Source organism: Acipenser ruthenus, chromosome 4 (assembly GCF_902713425.1).
Source record: "Acipenser ruthenus chromosome 4, fAciRut3.2 maternal haplotype, whole genome shotgun sequence".
In the NCBI taxonomy this organism is placed as follows: Eukaryota; Metazoa; Chordata; class Actinopteri; order Acipenseriformes; family Acipenseridae; genus Acipenser; species Acipenser ruthenus.
The window spans coordinates 70,018,383-70,033,751 of NC_081192.1; the positions used below are offsets into that span (position 1 = coordinate 70,018,383).

The 15,369-nt window shown below is 34.3% G+C and overlaps 1 long non-coding RNA gene across 1 annotated transcript in view; it reads left to right on the forward strand.

Moving 5' to 3' along the window:
• The window catches only part of LOC131736926 (uncharacterized), a 44,420-nt gene that overhangs the window by 991 nt on the left and 28,060 nt on the right, over positions 1–15,369 (forward strand). The window lies entirely within an intron of this gene.

Below are 15,369 nucleotides of genomic sequence, written 5' to 3' on the forward strand. Positions count from 1 at the left end.
TCACCCTATTTCATGATGGAGAAACTAAATATATGGCTATTTTTTTAACACATCATGGGTGCTGCATGCATCTTTAAAAGAGGATGTTGCCTTATCATGGTTGCCAACGTCCCTTTAGCTAGCTCCTGTCAGCATCCTAGGAAAGGTACTGCAATTATGCGAGTATGGGGAATCTGAGTATGCCTTGGGGAGACATTTGTCAAGGTTTGCTCACGTGGCCAACCTGTCTGGACTGAATGTCTGCCGACGCTGGGATAAGGACAGGCGTAGCCTGGGGAGCTGACTTTTCTGACAGCCTCAGATACCTGTAGGATTTCTTTGTGTGTGCATGTGTGTGTGTTAGAATGGGCTCTCATTCGAATGCCTAGTGGTATGAGCCTTAAGTGACAGTAGTGGCTGCAAGCTGTCAGTTTTGTCTCTAAGACTAAATGGTGACATGGTCATACATAGGAGTGCCACCAGACTTGACATTTGTGTAACCAATCCCCACCCCCACTACCCCCCGTTCATTTGACACAGACCATGCACCTTTGTTTTCTACAGAGAATGTACAATAGGAAGGTTTCAACACCGGCCATTGGGTGAATGATAAACCATTATAAGTTCATTTATTGTTAATATTAATGAAAAAATACTAAAAATTCAACATTACCGTATGCATTTCAAACAGATTTGAAATGGATTCTGATTAAAGTGAGATTAAAGAAAATAATTGTAGGCATTATTTTAATTTTTTTTTTTTTACATATTTAAGCATATCATAGTTAAAAGTTAAAGAAATGTAAATTAAGCTTATTGTTAGTCAATGCCAAGGGATATGGACTTCATGAGATGCTGACATTGGAAATTCTAGAAATTTCTAAATATAAAGCATTAGTGCAGTACAATGACGGTAGTATAGGTGACACGTGACAGAATGGTTAAAATTCTGTTAGGCCAACAAAACTGGATTGTTCAAGCATTACGGTACAAAGTTATTTAGCTTATTCCCAATTTATCCATTTAGTTGCATCAGGAAACAAGCCATATTGACAACTTTTGACAACCCTAAATGACCAGCCAGTTCTATATAAGCACTTCAGACAGTTTTCTGTTGCCAGACAACTGTCGACAGCTGTTACTGTTTAAGAGGTTACGCTATATATTATAGTTAACTGTGTGCTAAAAAAATATAACACTCTGGTATGGCTATATCACATTGTGTCCATTGTAGTACTTTTTTATTCTGCACTAATTAAAAGCTTAAGTTTATTTATTTTGTATTTATTTATTAGGCTACCTCGTATTTTAGCATTGACAAGAAAAGAAGCTAAAAACATATATTTTAAAACCTTACTGCACACTTCTTTGACTGGTCTGCTTTATTTATGGGAAAAGGGAGGACTTACGGTTCCTTCATTGTCTTTTTTTAAGTTATAATTTCAAACACAATACTGCTGGAAACGCCAAATGATTTTATCATACGCATTTTTTTTTTACTTTTGTTACAGAAAAAACGAGGTGTTACATTTAATAATATGTAAGCATGAATATCTGTTTTAAACGGATTGCTGTGAGTTGGTGGTTACCTGACACGGTGTCCTGTCAGCTTAGCAATGTAGGCAGTGCAGCACAAAGGTTTTTTTTTTTTATAAGTGTCACTGACATCCCTAAAAGGGTGTGGCACACTGCGGCATGTGGTTTGTAGAAATCAGTGTACATTGTTGAAATAAATGCATTGTGTACCTAATTCCAGAGCACATATGGTCTCGGCATGCATGTTCTATATGATAACCAAACATTCTTTTTTCTAAAAGCGTGTTCATCCAATGCATTCAGTTTAAGGTTATTAAGGTGGAAGAAATTATTTTTCCCTCTGTGGGCCACTGTTGGTGTTTTCTTTAAACAATGTGATTGAGGAGCTTCTGATTAAAAAAAAAAAAAGATAAATCATTACTTTATTTCCTCATAGCGCCAGCTTTGAATGGGATGTATTTTCATAACTGCACACACTACGATTCAATTAGATTTTGTACATTCAAATACGCCAGGAAAATCAATAAGCAATTCTTATTTTTTGTGTTATATTAGAACAGTTGTACATAATTAGCTGATCATATCTAATTGAACTGACGAGTGCCCAGGTATTTGTACATAAATAATAATAATATATTTATGTAATAATTTAGCAGATAAATCAAGGTTCAGTATTGCACTACACATGTGTTATTCAGGGCTATTTCATAGAATCAAAATATAAAAAAAAAAAAAAAAAAACATTGTGGATAAAGAAATATGACATTTATTTATTTATTTATTTATTTATTTAATGAGATTTCCTATTGATTTTATGTATGGCTTGTAAAACATGAAATTACCAAATGTATGAAACTGTTAAATATTTAAAATGACATTTTTAGCTACTAACAATATTCTGGAAAAAATCTATTTAAATGATATAAATAACTGTCAGTGTCTGACAAATGAAAAAGGTGTTTGAATAATACAGAACAGCTTCTATACACATTGTAAATGTTATGTTATGCACATCATATATATTCCATTTTTCTAATATGATGTGAGCACTGGGTAGAGTTCGGTTCACATTATTAGCGGTGGTGGGTGAAAGACAGTCTTTGTTCTGCAAGCAAGTGCCACTAGAACAAAGGCAGTTAGGTATAAATGAACACGATGTATGGATTGTATAGTCTGGACAATAATCACTGAAGCAACTAGCATTGTTATCTTCATAGGGACAAAAAAAGGTATTCCAGTATATTCCTAATAATACAAAACATGACCGATGCAAATCCATTGAATGTTGCTATTGCCTCTTAACCCTTTTTTCATGTAAAATAATTAACAAAGGTTTATTTACAAATCTTTATTTAAACTATACTGGGGTTGAATGCAAGGCATATAAACTGTTTTTAACAACCTATAAAACAACCTATAAAATGATTGCATGATTGTTGCAATATTGCACTAAATGCATTATATTTTTTGTATACATATATAAGCATACTGTTTTTTCTTGTAAAATGTAAAAAATAAACAAACAGATAAGTAAATAATTTCTAGGAAAGTTAAATGCAAACCTATAGTGACACTAAACAAACTACAAATATGATTTAATTCATTTTAAGCATAACATTTTGTAAGCCTAGAGTAAATCACTTTACTATATTTAGTAAGGTATCTCATTTATTTAAGTACTGTATGAAAAGTGTATGCATTACATCCATATTTCAGGAAATTAAAGCTATGTTATGTGTTATTCAGTATTGTTGTAGACTTTACATATAAGAAATACAATCCTATTAAAATCTAAAAGTATTTTTCCCCAGTGTCTCACTTTCTCTTAATTTGTTAGCTGAAACAGAATCAAAACACACAGACTTATTTTAACAATAAAATATTCAAATGGAGAATGCACTATTTTCAAATTATTAATGTTTTTCTTAAAATGTCTTCCAAAAAATCCTCATTCTTAACAAAACATAAAAAGTAACATTAAATGTATTAAACTAAAAACTTAAAGAAGAAACCACGAAATGATTTAAATACTGGTGGGTAGGCTGTGAGGCATTGCATGTAAATACCATTAGCACCCGCTTATAACACACAGTGTAACTGACTCATATATAGAACAATATATATATATATATCTCATATATAGAACAATAATAAAAACAAATTCTTAACAGGTTAGTAGATGGAAATGAAAGAATGTAAAATGACAATATTTAAAATGCCTTCTATTAAGAATGTATTTTCTTCACTTTTCACTGTAATCAACAAAAGGTAATTAGACATTAAAATAACTCCCTGAGATAAATACTTGTGTTGCATTTCTAAACTTTTAAATATATCTTAGTGTATGTGTATTATTATTATTTTTTATTACATGATATGAACCCCCATCTTGATTGTTTATTACCTGAGATCAATTTTGAGCATGCATATTTTTAAAACAGTGTCAGCCATTTGGTTAGACTTCTGCATTAGGATAAGCCATGTTGTGGAATCCATAGAAATAGAAATAAGAATAGTAATGGGAGTTGGTATAACTGATAATATTGTGAACTTACAGTTTTAAAAAGCGGATTTACAAGGGTAATAGACCTTTTTTTGTTGTTGTTGTTGTTTAAAAACCACTAGAGGCACATATTCTTTATGTTTAGCATTGCTGATTTTTAAGCATTAATACTTTATTTGAAATTATTCAGTGTTAGGTGTTTCATACGGTGGGTGAGGAGTACAGAGGAAACAAATCTGCAGAGGCGTAGCTGCAACCAGGGGACTAAAATGGGATTGTAACATCTAAAAAAAAACAAAAACTGCAGCCACATAAAAATAATCGTTTAGCCAGAAATTACGTTTGTTTTTTGGGGGGTGAAATTAATTTATTACATAATTAATTTCTGAGATATAAATAGATAAATAAGAAATATTACTTCACTGATAATATTGTGTCGCTGACTCGTAAATATGGCAACATTCAACTGAACCTTGCTTTACCTCAAAAGTAGTAAAAAAGTAATTTCTGCCATAAAAAGTAAATTTCAGGCACAAAATGTAACTTCCAGCAGACGCTTTCTAAACAACGTGCCTGCCTTTTTATATGCGGCTGCGGTTTTCTCTGATGTTACCACCCCGTTTCAGTCCCCTGGTTACAGCTACGTCTCAGGGTAGACTTGGTACCGCTTTGCACTTCTCGGCCACCGTAATTTCATAGTGAAACACTAGGGTTGTTCAAATGCATTATATTTATTTATTTTTTATTTTTTGTGAGGCAGAATGTTTCAGCATCATAAAACACAGTAAAAGCAAAAGTAAGCTGTCTTTATTCTTTTTATTTGTTTAAATTTAAATTGGTTTTATTCACAACTCCAGTGTTAATAATTGCTAAACAATTGTGTTCTTTATCATTATTTTATTGATGAAAATAAACAATATATAGTGTATAGGCTTGGTTGGTGACTCGATAAGCAGATTACAGTATCGTGAGCCACCTTTGCTAAGATGGGGTGAATGAAGTACTAAAAGAGCAAATTGTCAGTGCCACTATTTTGCTTGATATTAAAGCAAAAATTGATGGCTCATATTAACAAAATATAAAATGGGCATAATACAGTACCATAATACAGTACCAAACACCATATAATATACAGTCCAACGTTTTTGAGAATAACCATAGATTGTTGTACTTTACTAAAACAGTACAGTAGAGTCAATTATCCGATCTTTGACCAACCTTAATGTCTTATCAACCAATCAACCGAACACACCGGCTGTAATCACGTAATGAAATACATGTGATGTATTTAGTGGTTGCAATCCTGGGAATCCCATATGGTAAATTCAGCTCCTGAATCCTGATTTCGGGATTGTATTAAGGAAACTCTGATTCTGTTACTGATGATTTCCAAGTGTTTCGTTATGTGTGCTACTTTCTTCTATTTCGTCAGTAAAGGCTGGATATCCTGTCTGTTATTGAGCAGCTAAGAACTTTTATTTTATTCATTTCAATTGCACATTATTACAATGCCTTAACAGCAAGTATCAAAGTATAGAAACATTTTACTGAATTTTTTTGAAGTTTAATGATTCCTAAAGTTCTGTAATGTGTCAAAGTTGTACTGAATTGTATTCTTTGGTTGTCAATTTTTGGTATATGGTACGTGTTTAATTACAGTATTTCATTACCTTAACTGTAGGTGTTAAAGTTTTTACTGAATTGCATTAATTTAATGATTTGTAAAGCTTTGTAATTAATGTGATAGAATAGGTTATTAGCTGTATATCATCATCAGTAGGTACTTGTACATGTTACTAGTATCAGTCCCAATTAGTTAGGATAATTGACTCTGCTGTATTGCTAGTTGTTACTTTATAGAGACACCAACCAAATACTCAATTGGTAACTGCAAATTCTGCATTGATGTTGGTATCTGGCTGTGTCCAATTATTTTACAAAACATGTTTATAAAATAAAGATTGCTGAAGAACAAAAACAATGTTGTAAAAGGTGAGAATGCTCAGTGGTTAAGTGACTGCTAACTGGAAAAGATGTATTTATCTTTTTCGTCTATTGGGACATCTCTACAAGTGAGGCTACTGTACCTGTTTGTGCTTTTTTTCCTTCAGGCATTCCATGTTACAGCCACACAAACATAATCTGCTGTATACTGTAATAGGCCTATAATAATTTCAATTTAAATCAAAATTGTTTACATTACAGACTGCAGAACGCATATATAGGCTGTAGGTCATTGTTTTACAAACATACTCATTGTTTTTCTCATTCTCCCCTTCTCAAAAAAAAAACAACAAATACTGAATGATACTGGCAATTGTTATTCATTTTAAAAAGGTACTAAGCTGTCAAGCGTTGTTATAGTTCTTGAGATTTAATTAATCTTAAAAAAAAAAATCTATTGTAAAAACACATATACACAACAACAATAAAGGGACAAGTACCTACATTTCTATGTACTTCTAAATACTTAAATACTGCAGCATGATGATTTAATTAATAAATAATGACAATAATGAACTGCATATTTGATTTCCTTTTGTTCTTGCCATGCTAAATGTGTCTAATTTGTGGAACGTGTAAATTCAGTTAAAATGTTGCAGTATTATATCTTCCTCCTATATTTCAGCACCCTAGTTTTCAGGAATTTTTAGATTTGTTACTGCTTTAGAGAAACCACAAACTGAAAAGGAGCACATTTCTTGCAGTTTCTCAAAATGTACATACTGCCTAAGTTGGAGATTTAATCAGCCCCTCGATCTTGTATCAAATTGCTACGCACACCCTTTATCATATTTCATTAACACATATGTTCAGATGTTTTTGCACCTAAATATTTCCCCCTATGCAAGTTATTCCAGCCCTTTTAGCCTTTTCACATGGACACATATGAGTTTATCTATACATTTCTAAAGCACTAGCCAGAGAACAAATAGTGAGTGGGTAATTATTGCAAAGGTTTACTCTTTCTCAAATCGATTTTGGCTACTAGATGAGTCCAGGCAAAGAACAATATCTTCAGTCAGCAGGACTGCAGCAGCGGATTGCTGTCTCATGATATTCCGACTTGTGTATTTTGCATATTAAACAAAACAGCAGCTTATATTCGATATAATGGAACCATTAACATGTATCAATAATGCAGATAGAGTAAGTAGCTGCAATCGGAACTACCTAGGGGGCTCGTAAAGCAGATGTGCACTATAATGCTTTGCATTTGATGGCTGCTGGGGTCAGGGTCGTTTTGGTTCCCGTTTTATTTCCTCTGGCAGTGGATTTCTAATTTAAGCACCCCTGTCTCCTGGCTACAGATGCCTGCTGTGATGCAGAGTAATGCAGAAGGGGGGCGTTCAGACATTGTCATGCACGGTGCCTGAAACAGGGCACTCGTTTGCAGAATAATTCACACAATCCATGGTCCTGGAGACCTGCTTTCACAGTAGGTGCGCTGCTCATTGGTAGCTGTAATATAATGGGAGTGGATGCGTTACTGGTTTTCTCTGTTGCCACTGTATAGGATGTCAAGAAAAGGTAAGCAGTTTTCTTATTGTCTGGCAACACTTCTTGTTTCTGGAAGTGTTCTAAATCTAGCATTGTACTGTATGTTGAAGACCATAGAGTCATACATTTTTATTAAACTATTTCAGCTATATTAACTGGCCTAATAAGCAAGGATCTCTATATACCACATTTTTATGGGACTGATATAATTGGATAGTCACAAGAATCAAACAAATATTAGCTATTAGATAATATTTTTAACTGATTAGCGGCATTGTTCAGGCATATGTACAGGATTGTTATTTATTTTTGTTTAATGATTTACTTTACCAACAGAACAACTGCTGTGTCTTCTCATTTGTTTTACTTATTTATAGTAAATTAAGTTATTACACCTTTTTCAAAATTCACTACTACACTATAATAAAACAAGGCAAATTTGCCAAACGGTGATAGTTATAAAAGGATTTCTCTTAGGAAACTGATTTGTCATAGTTAAAAAATGTGTTCTTCCTTAAAAAAAATCAAGGTGGGTGGAGTTTATAAATTAATTACAATTTTGTATCCTTATTTGATATTTTACTGAATGCAGTATTACCCAATGTCCCTGTATACAGTGTTAATCAACTGGTCGACTTACACACTGGTGCAGCTTATATAGCTGAGCAGCATATATGCACTGATGTAGCTTAAAGTTCCATAGTGCTTAAATAAGAGCAGCACAAATCTTAGTAAAAAGTAATATTATTATTATTATTATTATTATTATTATTATTATTATTATTATTATTATTATTGTACATTAGCTTGCATAAAGTAAGAGGCACATGATTTTTTCTAAAATGACTCAAAATGGCTTACCGATATACATCATTTATCCAGTTTTAAGGTATCTGTTTTTAGTTTTTGTTTATATATATTTCTATGTGGATGCACTTTTGAGACTGGGCCTGTTTTAACAGAAACCTGTTGGTAAAAGTCATATATTATGACCTGAATAAAGTAATCATCCTTTATTCATGATAAAAAACATGTCAGTGTGTCCTATGAAAATATGACAACCTGTTTTGAGTACAGCCCTGTCCACACTATGCCTTTAAACTGCATTAGTTGCCTTCAAACCGGCTTAAAAGTGCTAATAACCATACTCGAGACCACCTCAGGAGGTAGTCTCGAGTCAGGTTCTAAATTAGATTGCATCAGGTAGTGCGTGTATCAGAAGGGTGGATGCTGTAATACTGTACTACATTTTTTGTGTATCCTCTAATATCCCAAAATGCTTTGTGGTATGCTTGGCAAAATACTGGCGCCTGAAGGACTTGTTATCAGTGTACACTCCGCAATGGGTATTCATTTTTATGCTTAAAAAATAAAACCTGTCAGGACATCTCTGTTAAACTAGTGCGGGAAATAACAAAATCACAACATTAAATAAGGCGACTGCAAAAATGAAATGCAAGTTAAAAGGAGGATCGGGATGAACAAGTCACATAATTAGGGATCTACTTAAATCGTAGCAAATTTTTGCATTTCTCGCAGGTAGGTTATGGTATAAAATTAGGATTTCGCAGACATTTTGCTGACCTGTTTAAACATTAAATAAACCTAAGTAGACAATATTTCAGAGCATTATAAAAGCCTAAAAATAGTGGCATTTTCTTCCTTACTAAAACAGAGTCAGCAGCAACATCCCCCAGCAGTTGCTGCTGACATTCTCTGGCTGGTGTGGACTTGCCCATACATTGAGACTGCACGTTCTGCATCCACTGAATTGGTTGGAAGTGTAAGACAAAGCTTTGCCAAGTTATACAGATGTGGAAATCTATTAGAAACGTCCCAAAAGTCCCAAAACTCGGTTGCCCAAGGGCATCTGGCATACCTTAATAAAGGCAATATATGCAGCACGTTCGTTGTCATGTTATTTGTCCCATCCAATAATTTAGTACCGAGTCAAATCAAAGAAAATGTGCCTATTCGGGTCTAAAATTCTAACTGCGTTTAAAAAGTAAGCAGCAGGTTGTTTGAAGCGAGGTGGCTGTGCTAGATTGTACCTGTCTGTAGTACTGATTTAACTTGGCTACAACCGACATTAATACTTTTTGTCTGCGCTGACTTTCCAGTTTTTTTTTTCTGAAAGCTGTTTTGTTCAGCAGCCTTTGTAGTAGCCTGTTGTTTAATGTGTGATTCTGAAGCTAAATAGCGATCGATATTTTCTCCCAAGACGCATTACAAGATGTCCAAAACAATTACCTCCATCTGCATGTACCATTTCTTTCGGAAATATCTTGACACGATCATCAGCCAAAATATACTTAGCTTTTTCTGCTTTTTCGTCTATTTCTGGTATTTTACCTCCAATGCTGAAAACTAGATTTTAGCAACCTAAATCAAAACAATGCAGCACTGACTTTGTCCCACCCCATGCTTTACAGTAACAGGTCACAGAAAAGCCAGTACAGACGCACTGATACGCTGATTAAAACATTGTTGTCATTTGAACAGTAAACAATAACGTTAACTACTTTGGAGTATTTTTTTGTAAATGTTATTATTATTACTATTATTTGTTTATTTAGCAGACGCATTTATCCAAGGCGACTTACAGAGACTAGGGTGTGTGAACTGTGCATCAGCTGCAGAGTCACTTACAACTACGTCTCACCCGAAAGACAGAGCACAAGGAGGTTAAGTGACTTGCTCAGGGTCACACAATGAGTCAGTGGCTGAGGTGGGATTTGAACCGGGGACCTCCTGGTTACAAGCGCTTTTCTTTAACCACTGGACCACACATTGGCTAAAGACATTTTTGCAATGCACACAGGACAGCGAAGGAATAAAAAAAGCCTATCTACTTAAGGAAGTTTGCATCGCTTGCGTTGTGCAGTAGTTCATTTAAACAAGCTTTCTTTCTTTTTCTCTCAGTACTTGTCCAGTATGCATTGACCCCTAAAAGAGGTGAATTTCGCGGTGACCCCTCAATTTCCGATTTCCGCGAAATCGTGATTTAGGTAGATCCCTACACATAATTTGTGAGCACTGTTTGAAATAAATTGAAGGGGACCAGAATTAGGCAAAGGTAACATATGAAGGTAAAAACAAAGATTGTTTTGTAATTAACAGCTTTTTTCTGAATTTAATTATAAAAACAGAATCAGCTCAATTTGTTTAAAAGGACGTCACCTGATTAAAAATATAACCCAAAAACTTCAAGCCCTACGTGTGTTTGCATTTACTTTTTCCAAAATACTTGTTTTATTTCATTTTAGCTGTACCCCTCTATTAGTATGAAGCATAACACATTATTTTAAAATAAAATACAGTGCATGGTGGGATACTATCGTATTAATTTCCACGGTTCATTGCGCTGCTAGGAACTGTAACCAAACTATTCTAATAGTGTGTGGACGCATTAAGCCCGACTAAATATGAAACGGTACTTCAGAGTGGATGCTTTGAGCTGGATTAATTAGAACAGTTTAGAGTACGTTTCTCGAGATCAGTTATGTAGCGTGGACAGGGCCTAAGTTGGACCATTGATTAGTGATTTTCAGATGTTTTTATTGTTAGCTTGCTCTTGACAGGCCTATTATTTCTTCAGACTTCCCTCAAAGCTTTTTTTCTGATAATTTATAACAATGCAGGCAATGTGCTCTTTAGCTCCAGTAGAATGTTCCTAACAAATAGCTGGAACATCATTAATGTTTAAATAATAAAAAAAGATTAATAAACAAATTAATATACAGCTGGAGACTCAGGCCTCTTAGTGATACACCATTTTCTACTGTCTGCCTTGGCACAACTAGAATAGAACATTTCCATAGCAAAATGTGGACTCAAACCAAATGACCTGTTAAGCATTGTAAGTGCTCCATAATTGGTTTGACAAGGCTAATATTAGCTCACAGCAGCACTTCAGTGACAACTAAGACATTTAAGAATACGGACTGACTATTTTTATATGTGACACCAGTATTTGCATACTATTTGCCAAGTAGAATTACAGAGGACCATGGACTTGACTATTTTAGATTCAGACATCTATTTAATTAGTGTTCAAAGAATGATCTAAACTCAATTCACTGTAATCTATTACAGTTCAGTACTAGGCCAATATTACCATCAGAATTTGCATGTTTTTTTAGGTCAATATGCCATATATTATAGTAGAGTTTTTTTTATCATATCTTCAATATTAATAAGTGGTAACTTTACACTTCACTTAATTGTAACCTTGAGTGTGGTTCAGGGGGAAGGAGTTAGGACTTCTACCCCATTGTGTCTCACCAATAATATCTGCCAATCTCCCTATTTAAGCCGCCAAGTTATGCACTTATTAACAAAAAACAGTCTTCTGTTTTTTGTTTGCATATTGCTATGTTCGTGTTTCGCTACACAGCTGTCAGACACAGCTGACTAATCTACACTTGACACCACTGGTCCATGATCCTTGTTTCTCCTTATTGCTTCTCCAACCTGCTTCTCCCTTTTCACTTCCCAACCTTGGAGGCCCAGTCATGGAGGCCGATCGGTTCAGTCTCACCTCCGCGAGAGTGGCTCTCCGCAAGTCAATGGGAAACCCTGTACTCCTTAAGTCACAAAGCATCTCTCTCCTGTTCTCAATTCCTCCACACAGCCCTCCTTCTCCTGCCCCATGAATTGTAACATTCTATCCTGTTCTCAACTCCTCCACACAGCCCTCCTTCTCCTGCCCCATGAATTGTAACATTCTATCCTGTTCTCAATTCCTCCACACAGCCCTCCTTCTCCTGCCCATGAATTGTAACATTCTATCCTGTTCTCAATTCCTCCACTCAGCCCTCCTTCTCCTGTCCCATGAATTGTAACATTCTATCCTGTTATCAATTCCTCCACACAGCCCTCCTTCTCCTGCCCCATGAATTGTAACATTCTATCCTGTTCTCAATTCCTCCACTCAGCCCTCCTTCTCCTGCCCCATGAATTGTAACATTCTATCCTGTTCTCAATTCCTCCACTCAGCCCTCCTTCTCCTGCCCCATGAATTGTAACATTCTATCCTGCCAAAAATACCTACCAAGCTTTCTTAATGTGGAATCCAGAAAGTGATTCAAAACTTACATTAAGTTCTTTACTACAAATGAAACTAACAAATTGTCATCTTGTAGAACCTTTGTATTTTGGGGAATCTTAAATTGTATGAAGATAGAAGTTGATATACTTTAGCAAAACAATAAATACAGTACTCCACTACTGTAGTCTTTACTGACATGGTGCAATAACTGTGCAGAATGTTTCAGTGATCAGCACTTTGATGTTTAAGCAAAAGGGCATTACCGCCTACTGGTTGGCTGCTGATGTGTAAACAAGGTTAACTACCAAGATAATGCCAGATAAGCAGGGTTTCATTTCAATTAAACTGGTACCCAGTGCCTTTTTTGTGATTAGAACGATTTGAAATCTTTAATTTACAGATATATTTACCTTTTCAATGATCTGCATTCCTTACAACTAGCTTTTTGTAAAGGCAGACATTCTGAATGTACAGTACTGCATGTACCGTTTGGTAATGTCCTGCAATGGAGCGTCAGGATAGGTGGATCAAAGTTCTGCAGTTTCTTACTATTGTGAGCACTGTTTATATAAAAAGTATACATACTTTTTAACAGACAGTTGTGAAGGGCAAAACATAATTTTCATATGGGCAGTAGAACACAGTGGCCAAGATGCTGTCCACGGTAATACACCACGGAACCAGCCATTTATACTTTTTATTTATGAGGATTGTAGACATATAATATATTTATTTTAATTGTGTAGTTAGCTAAAGGAGACTTATACAAGAGTTTGAATTATAAAAATTAACATGTACAGTTGGTTCTAGTTAAAGTTAAACGATGAGCAAATTGAAACCAAGCATTTTTATAAAAATATGATAGTGCTAGAAAATATATTTACTATAGGTGGTTCTATAATTGTGCTTGCAGTAGGTTGGGTTGTATGGGGTGTTCATTTTCTGCTTTTGATTCCTGTCTTTAACTCTGGACTTCAAAAAGTGATTTATAAATTGAATTTTGTTGCTATTGTCGGATATGAAAAAATCTATTTTTCCACATTAGATGGATATGAAAAACTATACAATACCTATAATTTAATGGGTACAAATAAAACATAGTTGTGTTTCTTGAGGTAGACATGAATTGCCTGTTTGTTTAGTTAATGATGAATATACAGCTGTCTTTTATGAAATGTTTGATTTATGGCTTTGTTGGTCTACAGCATTATGTAGAAGGATATTCACACCTTACTGGAGCTATTCTGCCCGTTTTTCAATCCTGCATGAAGCTGTGCTGCATTAAACAAAGCATGCTGTGATACCAGAAACTGATTTGCTTTCAAAATCCTACTGTTGCGTTATTCAGTGAATGCTTGAGCACTGTTGACTCTGAAATCAGCTGAGAAACAAAATCTAAATATTGATTTATAATCAGAATTTGAAAATCAGCTGTTCAGAAAATGAGTTTGTCTTCAGGGGAAGGATAAGTCTTCAGAGACAACATATTTTTTTCTAGGGTATTCTAGGGTATTTTTTTCTAGGGTGGAGAACATGTGACTTCATGTGGGTGCACTTTATTAAATGAATGAAGGAATGTGTTGTTCTGCAGAACATTACCTATAACATTACCTGTTAAATCAGATGGCCAGTACTAGATGACATGTAACCAGTGACTCCATGTGTTGGTCCTAATTTATTGATTTACTAGACACCTTTTATGGCATTCATAACAAGATGCACCACATCTAGGGTTTTTGTTTTGGTTGTTTTTTGTATTTTATAATATTTCCTGACTAAATTACATTAAATCGCAATAAATGTGTTATCGCACTATCAAGCTGTTGTCAGTTTTGGTTTGGTCTGCTTTGTAGAAAGAAACAATGGGTTTACAACCAATTTAAACATGCAAGTAGATGTCACTGTATGTTAAGGTTCAGATATGCTAATAATTCTGGAGTCACGCACATTTTGTCCTAGTGTGCTAAGATGCATTGCTCTGAAATTGAGTTTGTAATTAATTACTTTTTTGCTGAGAGAATGAGGAAACAGAATATGTGCCTAGATAAGCATGCCTGTTTAAAACTGTTAAAAAAAAAAAAAAAAATAGCTTCTTTTTAAATCAAATGTAATGACTGTGGAGCTCATGAATACAGTATTTCCATCAATATGGGAAACCAATGAATGTTACATTTAAAAATAAAATACAGTACAGTCAAATAAAATAAATATTATCTTAATAAAACAACAAACAGCCTAGGCATAACAACTTCAAATCAATGTATTGCTTTGTGTATCTGCTCTATCTTTACCGCTTACTGTTATAATGAATTGAATTAAGAAAACAATCCAGTTTTGGGTACATTATGTTCTACACTCGCATTGTTAAAGCTTTCTTTATGGAATATAAATGTAAGACATTAAAACAATGCTCCGTTCATTTGTTGGAGATTAATGTCATGGCCCTTACATCAAAGACATGTTTCACAAAAGATAGAAAATATGAAACATCTGGCAACACAATGATATTGATATGCATTCAAATGGTATATAATTGCTATTAAGATCCAAATGCACAATTAGACCTCTTATGATTGTATTGTATGCCGGATAATGGAGTAAACAATAGACAAGTACATTAAATAATGACCTTTATTGAAGCCAGTAGTGCATAATGTAGCTAAAAAATGTTAAAAAGGATGAGTATTATCTGTATACTGTAACAATTGATGTACTGTCAGAGAAGTGGTTCTGTAAATTAATGGTGTTAAACAGTGGGAATATATTAAATGTTTAGTTAGTTTATTAATTATCAAAAGTA